Consider the following 12,453-nt stretch of genomic DNA (forward strand, 5'->3'; position numbering starts at 1 on the left):
GAGTTTATTATAAACCCAAAGAAAACTCATCAATATCATTTTTAATTTTTGCATAACTTCCCATCAAGTGGCTATACCAATATGTACTTAGCATTTCCCTAATGCTTTTGGAAATATTACTGTGATAAATATCTTTTATACAAATCATTGTTAAAACTACTCACAGTGGAGGCCAGGTGCAGTGGCTCATGCCTATAATCCCAGCATTTTGGGAGGCTGAGGTGGGTGGATCATTTGAGGTCAGGAGTTCGAGACCAGCCTGGCCAACATGGTGAAACCCTGCCTCTCCTAAAAATACAAAAATTAGCTAGGTGTGGTGGTGGGCACCTGTGATCCCAGCTACTTGGGAGTCTGAGGCAGGAGAATCGCTTGAACCTGGGAGGCGGAGGTTGCAGCGAGCTGAGATCACACCACTGCACTGCAGCCTGGGTGACAGAGTGAGACTACATCTCAAAAAAAAAAAGAAAAAAAGAAAAAAAGAAAATTACTCATAGTGGAATTACAGGTTAAAGAATATAAATATTTTTAAGGTTCTTGAAATATATTACCAAATAGTTTTCCACAAAAGTTGTTTCAGTCTGTACTCTCAGTAGTGTACAATGGTGTCCCTGCCTTTCCAGAAACATTGGATAACATCATTCATAATCCTTGGTATATGATCATGGAAACGTTCTAGTGCTGTAAATTTGCATGGTTTTTATCACTACTTGATCAGGTTTTTCATACGCATGTTTTTTCAGGCTATGCCATCTTTTGGGAATTGTCCTTGTCCTTTGTCCATTTATCTCTAGAAGTTTTGTTAGTTTTCTTTTTTTTTTTTTTCTTTTTTAAAGCCAATCAAATTTAGTAGTGGGGGACTGTACATCAACTTTAGTGACAATAATATTAATAAGTTCTGATAATCCACTACCATTGGACCAGTCAAAAGTTGTGTTGCTTTTTTTTTTTAACCAATTTGCCTTTTTTGTTGCAAACATGTCTTGCTCTGTATTTCACGGCCTAGCACGCTATCTAGCACATCATAGGTGCTCAATAAACATTGATTTAACTGAATTAAATTAATTTGTATTTAATTAGATTTTGCGGGGCCCAGTTTTCATGTTTATACAACCCTATGTATTGACGTCCTCTGTCATTTTTTCCATTGCTTCTTTTGTTTAAAATCCCTTCCCCATCCAGGATCAGTGCAACACAGATGTGACTTGGAAGAACCTTGGAGCAGTCCAACCTATCTCGTAGTTACAAGGACTTGCTGACTTCAAAAAGTAAGAAATCATCCCACCCAACCTGTACTCATTACCTACCGCTGCAAAATACATTACTTCAGAAATTGCAGCTTAAAACAAGAAACATTTATTATTGCCCACAGTTTCTCAGGGCTAGGGATTTTACAACTGTGTGAGTCTGGCTCAGGGTAACTCATGAAGTGGTAGGCAGGCTGTCAGTGGGGCTGCAGTAGGCCTGAGCCCCACCAGGAACTGGAGAATCCGCTTGGAGCTAATTCCTGTGGTTGTCTGCAGCTGCTTGCTGGCTGTTTGCCTAAGGTAAACGTCATAGTGGCATGGGCTTTGTCATAAAGCTGCTCACAACATGGCAACCTGCCTTCCCCAGAGCAAGGGATCTGAGAGAGAAGGAAACTCAGGCAGAGGCCATGTTATTTTTATAACCTAATCTCAGAGCCCTATTTCAGGCCATGTCACCAACAAGCGGCAGGAGTTCCTACCTAACCCAGACCCCAATCCTGGGTCTGAATGGAGATTCCCATGCAACTCAGATCTGTGAGGCACTGCTGTGTCTCCTCTCTGCCCATCAGTGGTCACCCACGCACAGCATTAACACTGCTAGCTGAAGTCCAGGTTTTGCTTTGGGGAGGAACCCATACTCTTGTCAGAATGCCCTGGTACAGTGAACTAGCCATGCCACTTAGAAATTCCATGGCAGGAATGCAGTGGAGTGCCATGGAGTGCAGTGGCAATGATCTCGGCTCACTGTAATCTCCACCTCCCAGGTTCAAGCAATTCTCCTGCCTCAGCCTGGGACTACAGGTGCATGCCACTACGCCCAGCTAATTTTTGTATTTTTAGTAGAGACAGGGTTTCACCATGTTGGTCAGGCTGGTCTCCTTGAGTTACGTTTTTATGGATATGTTGTTATACATATTCCAAAATTATTTTGGATCCCTAAAATTCTCATATGCCTTGGTATGTTATCATGTAATTATGGTACTTGTTTTAAATTATTATAGGCACAAAAATAACCAAATTTATTTGTCAACTGTGTGTTTAACTGTGACCATTTCAAGTCATTTCCACAGTTAAGTGCTTAGATCCAATGCATTTTCTAAAAGCTCTTTGCAAGCAAGTAAAATCCTAAAGTGTGTCTTCAAAGAGATTCATGGAAAGGATGGAATTGACCTTGACAAGCACTCTTGAATACAGGTTTCCGGTAACTTAGGATCATATTATTTGGACTGGATAAGAAGTCTCAGAACTCTAATGAAGAGACTGCCTGGTTTATGAAACTGGTAATACAAGCAGGATAAAAACTAATTGAATATCAAGAAAATAATTTGCCATATTTTCATGCCAAATTAGTCAGAACTGAAATTGTTTATATATGCAATTTGAATGAACACTTATGGTCCAAATCATATTACCTATGATAGCCCATTTAATAAATAGTGCTATGCAACTGAATTAGAGAAACAAAATTGGTATTTAGGAGGATACAGGCCAGGTATGATGGCTCATGCCTGTAATCCTACTGCTTTGGGAGGTCAAGGTGGGAGGATCACTGAAGGCCAGGCAGAGCAACATAGTGAGACCTCAGCTATACAAAATATTTTTAAATTTTTAAAAAAGGGATATAAATTCAGTGTTAAGCATGGACTCATGGAGAGCCTAGATGGCCACCTGGTCTTCCCTGAGTCCTTAAAGCTTCCATTATTAAAAGCTCTGCAATCTACGGATCATTATGGAAGGGCTAAAATAATCCAAATAACGAGTATGCGTGTGTGTGTGTGGTGACTGTCCTAAATCACTAAAATGGTTTATGACCAATATTTGGTTTGTTACATCCATCCCATAATCCTGGGAAGACAATCAAAACTTCAGGTACATTTCTGCTACCTGAGGGGCTAAACATTTACAGAGGGATTTCATTGAATTGCCATTTTCAGAGCACATTTTCTGGTTCTTTTCTGCTTTCCCATGCAAGAAGGCTGATGCTATAAGAGTAGCTAAAGGGTTATTAGGAAATATCTCTCCCTCATGGGGCATGTCCAGAGAAATCACCAGTGACAAAGGTACTTGTTTCACTGGACAAGCTGCAAAACAGCTAGATGAAGTATTACAGATATCAAAGCACTATACAGGCCAGGCATGGTGGCTCACGCCTGTAAATCCTAGCACTTTGGGAGGCCAAGGCGGGTGGATCACTTGAGGTCAGGTGTTCGAGACCAGCCTGGCCAACATGGTGAAACTCCCTCTCTACTAAAATACAAAAATTAGCTGGGCATGGTGGTGTGCACCTGTAATCCCAGCTACTTGGGAGGCCGAGGCAGGAGAATTGCTTGAACCTGGGAGGTGGAGGTTGTAGTGAGCTGAGATTACACCACTGCACTCCAGCCTGGGCAAGAGAGCGAGACTCCATCTCCAAAAAAAGGAAACAGGCCAGGCGCTGTAATTTATGCCTATAATCCCAGCACTTTGGGAGGCCAAGGCAGGCGGATCACCTGAGGTCAGGAGTTCCAGACCAGCCTGGCCTACATGGCAAAACCTGGTCTCTACTAAAAATACATAAACTAGTCAGGCACAGTGGTAGGCACCTGTAATCCCAGCTCCTCAGGAAGCTGAGGCAGGAGAATTGCTTGAGCCCAGGAGGTGGCGGTTGCAGTGAGCCAAGATTGTACCACCACACTCCAACCTGGGTGACAGAGAGATTCTATCTCCAAAAAATAAACAAATGAATAAAATAAAAGCAGTATACAAAGCTGACTGAATCAACTGGTCAAAGATATTGCAGATTGATTACAGTCAGATCCATTTCCAGTGGAAAACAGAAGTTGACCCTTTATGAAATAATCACTGGAAGGCCTATGCTCCTAATAATAGAAACTTGTGTATCTTCAGCTCCTAAACTCTGATAAAACTAGATGCTGCGAGGCTTTAATGCATTTTGCCAAAATGTATTTTTACTATGTAAAGGAAGCTTTTCATGTAAAGGAAGCTTTTCATGATCCGTCAGCTGAGGACAATCAAACCCTTTATGAGCTAGAACCTGGACACTGGGTCTTCTGGAAACCATCAGAGAAAGACTTCCCTTTCCAAACACACTGCAGCCAAACTTCAGGACCTCAAACCTTAGATCTGTAATCTCACAACTTAGAAGGGACTTCAGACTCTTACAACTGTACACACGCAATGCAAATCTTAAGGTAAAGCTAACTAGGTAAATTTCTCCCCAGAGACAGATGGCATCCTAGATGTGGATAGCCTTCCCAAGATCACAGATCAAGATTTCTCTGCCATCATATGACTCTTAGCTATTAACTTTTTTCTTGCTTATGCCACTATGATGGAAAAATGGTCTTGTGCACCCCATGGGGTATACTTTTGTGGAAGAATTTGCAGCCGACTTTATACATGGGCAACTTTATGCCTTGATGGATAGAAGACAAAGGGCCAATGTGAACTAAGAATGTTAATGGTATATTTGTTGTCCCATCATCAGTCAGAAATACAACATTGGTCCACTCTCTTAACTTACATCATAGGTTAAAGAGGACATTGTCAGGAGGCCTTCACCATTCTGTATGGGCATTATTCACTAGGTCCCTTTTTCCATGGCTTGGAGTAAATGTAAATGAGGCCATGATTTAAAATGTATCATTTATAATAGGCTCTATAGCAAATGCTACTGCAAAGGGTATGTTTAGACGAAAGACTTCTTTCAATTATCTTTCTAAAGTTGTACTAGGCCAGAAGCAGTGGCTCACGCCTGTAATCCAAACACTTTGGGAAGCTGAGGTGGGAAGATCACTTGAACCCAGGAGTACCAGACCAGCCCGGACAACATAGCAAGACCTCATCTCTACTAAAAATAATAATAAAAAAATTAGCCTGACATGGGGGCACGTGCCTGTATTCCCAACACTTTGGTAGGCTGAGGCAGGAGGATCGCTTGAGCCCAGGAGATTGAGGCTGCAATAAACTATGACTGTGCCACTACCCTCCAGCTTGGGCTACAGAGCAAGATCCTGTCTCAAAAATAAAATAAATTGTACTAGATCTCTAGTAGTCTAGTGGTTAGGAAAAAAATTAAGTTGTACTAGATAACACAATTGCTCTAGACTACCTACCGGCTGAACAGGGAAGAATCTGTGCAGTTGATAACACTTCTTGTTGCACATGGATGAATACATCAGGCATTATAGAGACTCAGTTGCAGAGGATTAACAAACAGGTTGCTTGGTTAAAATGAGTGGACTCTTCATTTGGCTCATTCTTTGATCTATTTGATTTTACTTAGTTTGGTTCATGGCGCCCCTGGGTAAGGAGCTTACCCCAAATTATTGGTATTATTCTCCTGATAGTCGTAATAGTAGTCTCCCTGCTCTGCTGTATTCTCTCAAAAGTTTTCAACGTTTGCATGTAGCCATTCACAGAATGTCAAATGGCCTTTGACTGGAATGAGAAAATATTCAAAAAAATAAATGTGACCATCAGAACACTGTAACCTATAAATGATGTGCTGAGATTGGAAACCCAAAACGTAACTGGGAGTGGCACTAAACGCCCTATGTTTTAGTCACACTGTCACCTAAGTGAGAACCTGACCAAGAGGGGGGAATTGTAAACAAAATTATAGGAGGCCATTGTTTTGGACTGAGCTCGTGCACTACGTGCTAAGAGACCAGACCAAACCAAAATGAAGTAACTCATGCTAAATGCGACATAATACAACTGAAACTTTACAGGAGGCGGATATATCCCACAACAGATCGGGGGTTTTGTTGTTGTCGTTGTTTCGGCTTCTGAAAACACGAGATTCCAACATAAGAAGTCTCATCTGCTCTCTAACCTTTACAAAACAGTAAACCACCTTTGTAAGGTGGGAACAGTAATCCTTGTACCCACCTTACAAAGCCCACTGTTTTCATTCTTTCCCAGTGGGATTTGAGACCAAATAAATACATTTACGATGGTGACAGAGTGACACCAATGCCTAAAGTTTTGGTCAACATCTCAATTTTGAGAAATGTCAGTTTTAAGAGGTTAACCACAAGAGGGTAATTGGAAATTGTGTAGGCTAACGCTGCCTCCATACTTAAGTTTGACCTAAGTTTCTCCATACATAATGAGTTGTAACCTAACTGGATGTGTACACAGACTATAACCTACTCTTGCAACAAGTACTTGAGTTTCAATCACAGCAGCCATGCATCAAGCAGTTACAGGCAGCCAACTGTTCAAATCGTTTCAAATAGGCAAATGTCAGCTGCAACCAATCTAGCTGTTTCTGTACCTCACTTCCATTTTGTTACATCCTTTTCCTTTTTCTGCCCATAAATTGTCTCTGACCATGCAGCAGCACTGGAGTTGCTCTGAACCTATTCTGGACCTGGTGGGACTGCCCACTTCAAGAATTGTTCTTTGCTCAATTAAACTCTGTTAAGTTTGTCTAAAAAGTTTTTCTTTTAACACATATAATCCATATACTGCAAGCAGGTTAAGTCACTGTTCCCAAAATAAACTATGTTCCTACTTTCATTCCTTTGTGTATGCAGCTAGGTCTACCTAGGTCAAGAATGCTCTTGACTTTCATTCTCTGCTGTCAAAATCTAACTGATGTTATAATACATTGAATTTTTTTTTTTTTTTTTTTTTTTTTTTGAGATGGAGTCTCTGTCATCCAGGCTGGAGTGCAGTGGTGCGATCTCAGCTCACTGCAACCTCTGTCTCCTGGGATCGAGTGATTCTCCTGCCTCAGCCTCCCAAATAGTTGGGATTACAGGCGCCCGCCACCACGCCCAGCTAATTTTTGTATTTTTAGTAGAGACGGGGTTTCACCAGTTGGCCAGGCTGGTCTCAAACTCCTGACCTCAGGTGATCCATCCGCCTTGGCCTCCCAAAGTGCTCGGATTATAGGCGTAAGCCACCGCGCCCAGCAATACACTGAATTTTTTAAAAACCTGTGAGTCTACACTGATACAAGAAAGCTTTCCTTTGAGAAGAATGCAGCCATTAAATGGAGAAAATAAGTATAAAATCACCATTTTATAACACCCAATGTTAAAACTACTTCAGGAAAGGATCGAATATATCCTATATCATTCAGTGAAATGTGTTTGGGGAACAAGATATTCACAAATCCCAAAGCATTACCCCAAAGAATACTTATTACAAAAGAAAAAAATGTATCTTGTCACATGTGTCCCTACCAAAAATGTTTATCTTGAATCTGAATCTCTAATCAAATTCAAAATGTGATATTGTGTAGGACAACTAGTTGACTCCTCAAAAAATTCAGTCATGGAAAACAAAAGACAACGAATGGGGTATTCAAAGATTTGTACTTAAAGAGACTAAAACACACAAAGTAAATGTCATAGGTAAATGTGGCTTTAACTCTGGTTTTAAAAAGATAACCATTATAAGATTCTAGGAAGCCGGGTGCAGTGGTGCCAGGGGCAGTAGCACATGCCTGTAGTCCCAAGTACTCAGAGGGAGGTGGATGAATTGCTTTATCCAGGAGTTTGAGACAGCAAGACACGATCTCAAAAAAAAAAAAAAAAAAAAAAAAAAGCTTGGGATACAATTAGGGAAATGTTAATATGAAGTGCATATTGCTGAATTAATTTTCTTAGGTATAATAATGGTATTGTGGTTATTTAGAAGAATGTTCTTATTCTTGGGAAACAAAGACTGAATTTTTTTTTTTTTTTTTTTTTTTGAGACGGAGTCTCGCTCTGTCGCCCAGGCTGGAGTGCAGTGGCGGGATCTCAGCTCACTGCAAGCTCCGCCTCCCGGGTTCACGCCATTCTCCTGCCTCAGCCTCCCGAGTAGCTGGGACTATAGGCGCCGCCAACTCACCCGGCTAGTTTTTTGTATTTCTTAATAGAGACGGGGTTTCACCGTGTTAGCCAGGATGGTCTCGATCTCCTGACCTCGTGATCCGCCCGTCTCGGCCTCCCAAAGTGCTGGGATTACAGGCTTGAGCCACCGCGCCCGGCCGACTGAATTTTTTTTTTTAAGATGGGGGGTTTCGGCCAGGCACAGTGGCTCATGCCTGTAATCCCAGCCCCTTGGGAGGCCGAGGCAGGCGGATCTCACGAGGTCAGGAAATCGAGACCATCCTGGCTAACACAGTGAAACCCTGTCTCTAATAAAAATACAAAAAAATTAGCCGGGCGAGGTGGCGGGTGCCTGTAGTCCCAACTACTCAGGAGGCTGAGGCAGAACTTGCAGTGAGCAGAGATCGTGCCACTGCACTCCAGCCTGGGCGACAGAGTGAGACTCCGTCTTTTTTTTTTTTTTTTTTAAGATAGTATAGTAAAAAAAAAAAAAAAAGATAAAAAGAAAGAAAAAAAAAGATTGGGGAGGGGTTCTCATTTTGTCACCCAGGCTAGAGTACAAGAGAATGAATTTTTTTTTTTTTAAGACGGAGTTTCGCTCTTTCCCTCAGGCAGTGGTATGCTCACTGCAACCTATACTTGCTGGGTTCAAGCAATTCTCCTGCCTCAGCCTCCCAAGTAGCTGGGATTATAGGCACCCGCCATCACACCCGGCTAATTTTTGTATTTTTAGTAGACATGGGGTTTTGCCATGTTGGTCAGGCTGGTCTCAAATTCCTGACCTGATGTGATCCACATGCCTCGATCTCCCAAAGTGCTAAGATTATAGGCATGAGCCACCACACCCAGCCAAGACTGAAATTTTTGAGATGAAGTGTCAAGATGTCTGGAACTTACTCTCCAATGATTCACCGGAAAAATAATAAAAGAAAATGCACCAAAATATTAACAAGTGGTGTATACTGAAGAAGGGTAAATGGATATTAATTGTACTATTCTTTCAATTTTTCTTTAGGTCTGAGTATTTTCATAAAGTCAGTCAAGTCCGGCAGCCTTGTAACTCTTGCCAAAAGTCAACTCCTCCATAAATCCCTTCCTAGTTCTACCATTAAACATAGATCTTTTAATCCAAATGGCACTTTGTAGTGGTTACTCCATCTTATTTGTATTTCTATGTAGCAATTATACAGTATTTACAAGTCATGATGAATTGGTCTTTCGTTCTCCCTCCTCCTCCTTACTCCTAGGTTAGGTAAGTTGCTGATGGACTCCTTTTGTCTCTTACTCATCTTTGAATCCTTTTTAAGTGTTCATCTCATAGGTAATGCTCAATTAATAGCTGAACTAAGCACTACCTTAGATATGCTTACCTTAATATTTATTGCAATCATACATTATAGAGCTGAGACGCTAAGAGACTTTCAGGAGAGCAAAAAAGACAAGACCTTATAGTTAACAGTTTTTAAAAAACAAGTCTGAAAGCCATAAAACTTCATATTTCAAAGGTCAAGAGCCTTCTCAACGTTCACCACCCCCAGTGATAAGATAAATGCACACAGACACAATTTTATAACAGTCACTTGGTTGCCACATAGAAGGACCATTTGGCAGTGTATTTAGGCCTGGTAAAAACAGCCAGGTGCCTATGAGGTCTTCTATATCAAGAGTCTCTAAGTACTTAGTAAAAAGCAGTATTTCAATCTCATGGTTCATTGCTGTAACAGAAAGGGCTGGATTCTATAGCTCAGCAAAGGCACCGGGCAAAGGACTATGCAGTTTTAGGAGAGATCTTGAAGTCTTCTAGCACAACTTTTTTTAAGAGTCAGGGTCTCACTCTGTCACCTAGGCTGGAATGCAGTGGTGTGATCATAGCTCACTGCAACCTGTTTCAAACTCCTGGGCTCAAGTGATCCTCCCAAAGTGCTGAGATTACAGGCGTAAACCACTGCACCTGGGCTATCATATTTTTAAAAAATATCAGGCCGGGCGTGGTGGCTCAAGCCTGTAATCCCAGCACTTTGGGAGGCCGAGACGGGCGGATCACGAGGTCAGGAGATCGAGACCATCCTGGCTAATACAGTGAAACCCCGTCTCTACTAAAAAAATACAAAAAACTAGCCGGGCGAGTTGGCGGGCGCCTGTAGTCCCAGCTACTCGGGAGGCTGAGGCAGGAGAATGGCGGGAACCCGGGAGGCAGAGCTTGCAGTGAGCTGAGATCCGGCCACTGCACTCCAGCCTGGGTGACAGAGCGAGACTCCGTCTCAAAAAAAAAAAAAAAAAAATCACATCGAGGCCAGGCGCAGTGGCTCACATCTGTAATCCCAGCACTTTGGGAGGCCGAGGCGGGTGGTTCATCTGAGGTCAGGAGTTTGAAACCAGCCTGACCAACATGGTGAAACCCTGTCTCTACTAAAAATGCAAAACTTAGCCAGGTATGGTGGTGCACACCTATAATCACAGCTACTCAGGAGGCTGAGGTAGGAGAATCGCTTGAACCCAGGAGGCGGAGAAGGCTGCAGTGAGCCAAGATCACGCCATTGCACTCCAGCCTGGGTGACAAAAAGCGAAACTCTGTCTCAAAAAAAAAAAAAAAATCACATCAGACCGGACCAGTAGTTAACATTTGGAATTTGATTTATAATAGACAAACATGGTTATCTTCATTTGAGAAGTTTATTGAGCATTTACGTGCCAGGAGTGGGCTAGGAGAGACAGTCAACAAACAATACATATTCCCAGTAATAAATTAATTCCAATCCATTAGCCACTCAAAAGTATTTTTCTCCATAGTAATCACCACTGACACTAGGTATAAAATGCTCTAACAGGCCGGGCACGCTGGCTCACCCTTGTAATCCCAGCACTTTGGGAGGCCAGTGGATCACCTGAGGTCGGTAGTTTGAGACCAGCCTGACCAACATGGAGAAACCCCATCTCTACTAAAAATACAAAACTAGCCAGGCGTGGTGGCGCATGCCTGTAATCCCAGCTACTCGGGAGCCTGAGGCAGGAGAATCGCTTGAACCCAGGAGGCGGTGGTTGTGGTGGTTCGAGATCGTGCCGCTGCACTCCAGCCTGGGCAACAAAACTCTCCAAAACAAACAGAAAAACAAAACAAAACAAAAAACACCTCGAAATGTGCAGAACCTTCTAACTAAAAGTAACTTCCTTATTCCAGAAAAGGCAAATCAGATCCAGAAGTTATTTCTTGAGTAGACAGCTAGAAAGCAAGAGTCAAGATCAGAAATGACCAATTGCTATCGAGTTCAGTGTTCCTCTAAGTACTGAAAAGGACTTATGAGTACTTTAAGGGCTCTCCCTTTCCTACCAAAGATATTGGAACCCATATATGTAAATATATTTTGACTTACTGGAGACAAAGTGATGGATAAAAATGAAGTTTCGGTATAGCAAATCTCCATCAACAAAATTAAATGGCAAGGGAGGGGGAACCCTAGGAAAAATATTTTAGAACATGACCATGCATGATCCCTACAGACAAAAGCCTTTATAAATCCATCTGGCCAATATGGTGAAACCCTGTCTCTACTAAAAATACAAAAATTAGCAGTGCATGGTGGTGGGTGCCTGTAGTTTCAGCTTCTCGGGAGGCTGAGGCAGGAGAATCGCTTGAACCTGGGAGGCAGAGGTTGCAGTGAGCCGAGATCAGGCCACTGCACTCCAGCCTGGGTGACAGAGAGAGACTCCATCTCAAAATAAATTAAAAAAAAAAAAAGGTTAACACAGTAAGAATGAGCAAAGGCTATGAAAAATTAAAAGTAAATAAATAAATAAATAAATCAGTAGGCCAGGCATGATGGCTCACACCTGTAATCCCAGTACTTTGGAAGGCCAAGGCGGGCAGATCACAAAGTCAGGAGCTCAAGAGCAGCCTGGCCAACATGGTGAAACTGTCTCTACTAAAAATACAAAAAATTGCCGGGCGCAGTGGCTCAAGCCTGTAATCCCAGCACTTTGGGAGGCATAGACAGGCGGATCACAAGGTCAGGAGATCAAGACCATCCTAACATGGGCTAACATGGTGAAACCCCGTCTCCACTAAAAAATACAAAAAACTAGCCGGGCGAGGTGGCGGGCGCCTGTAGTCCCAGCTACTCGGGAGGCTGAGGCAGGAGAATGGCATAAACCCAGGAGGCGGAGCTTGCAGTGAGCTGAGATCCAGCCACTGCACTCCAGCCTGGGCGACAGAGCGAGACTCCGTCTCAAAAAAAAAAAAAAAAAAAAAAAAAATTAGCTGGGTGTATTGGCATGCGCCTGTAATCCCAGAGACTCCAGAGGCTGAGGCAGGAGAATCACTTGAACCCAGGAGGTGGAAGTTGCAGTGAGCTGAGATCATGCCGCTGAGATCGCACCACTGC

The sequence above is a fragment of the Theropithecus gelada genome, chromosome 18 (assembly GCF_003255815.1).
Source record: "Theropithecus gelada isolate Dixy chromosome 18, Tgel_1.0, whole genome shotgun sequence".
Classification (NCBI taxonomy): Eukaryota; Metazoa; Chordata; class Mammalia; order Primates; family Cercopithecidae; genus Theropithecus; species Theropithecus gelada.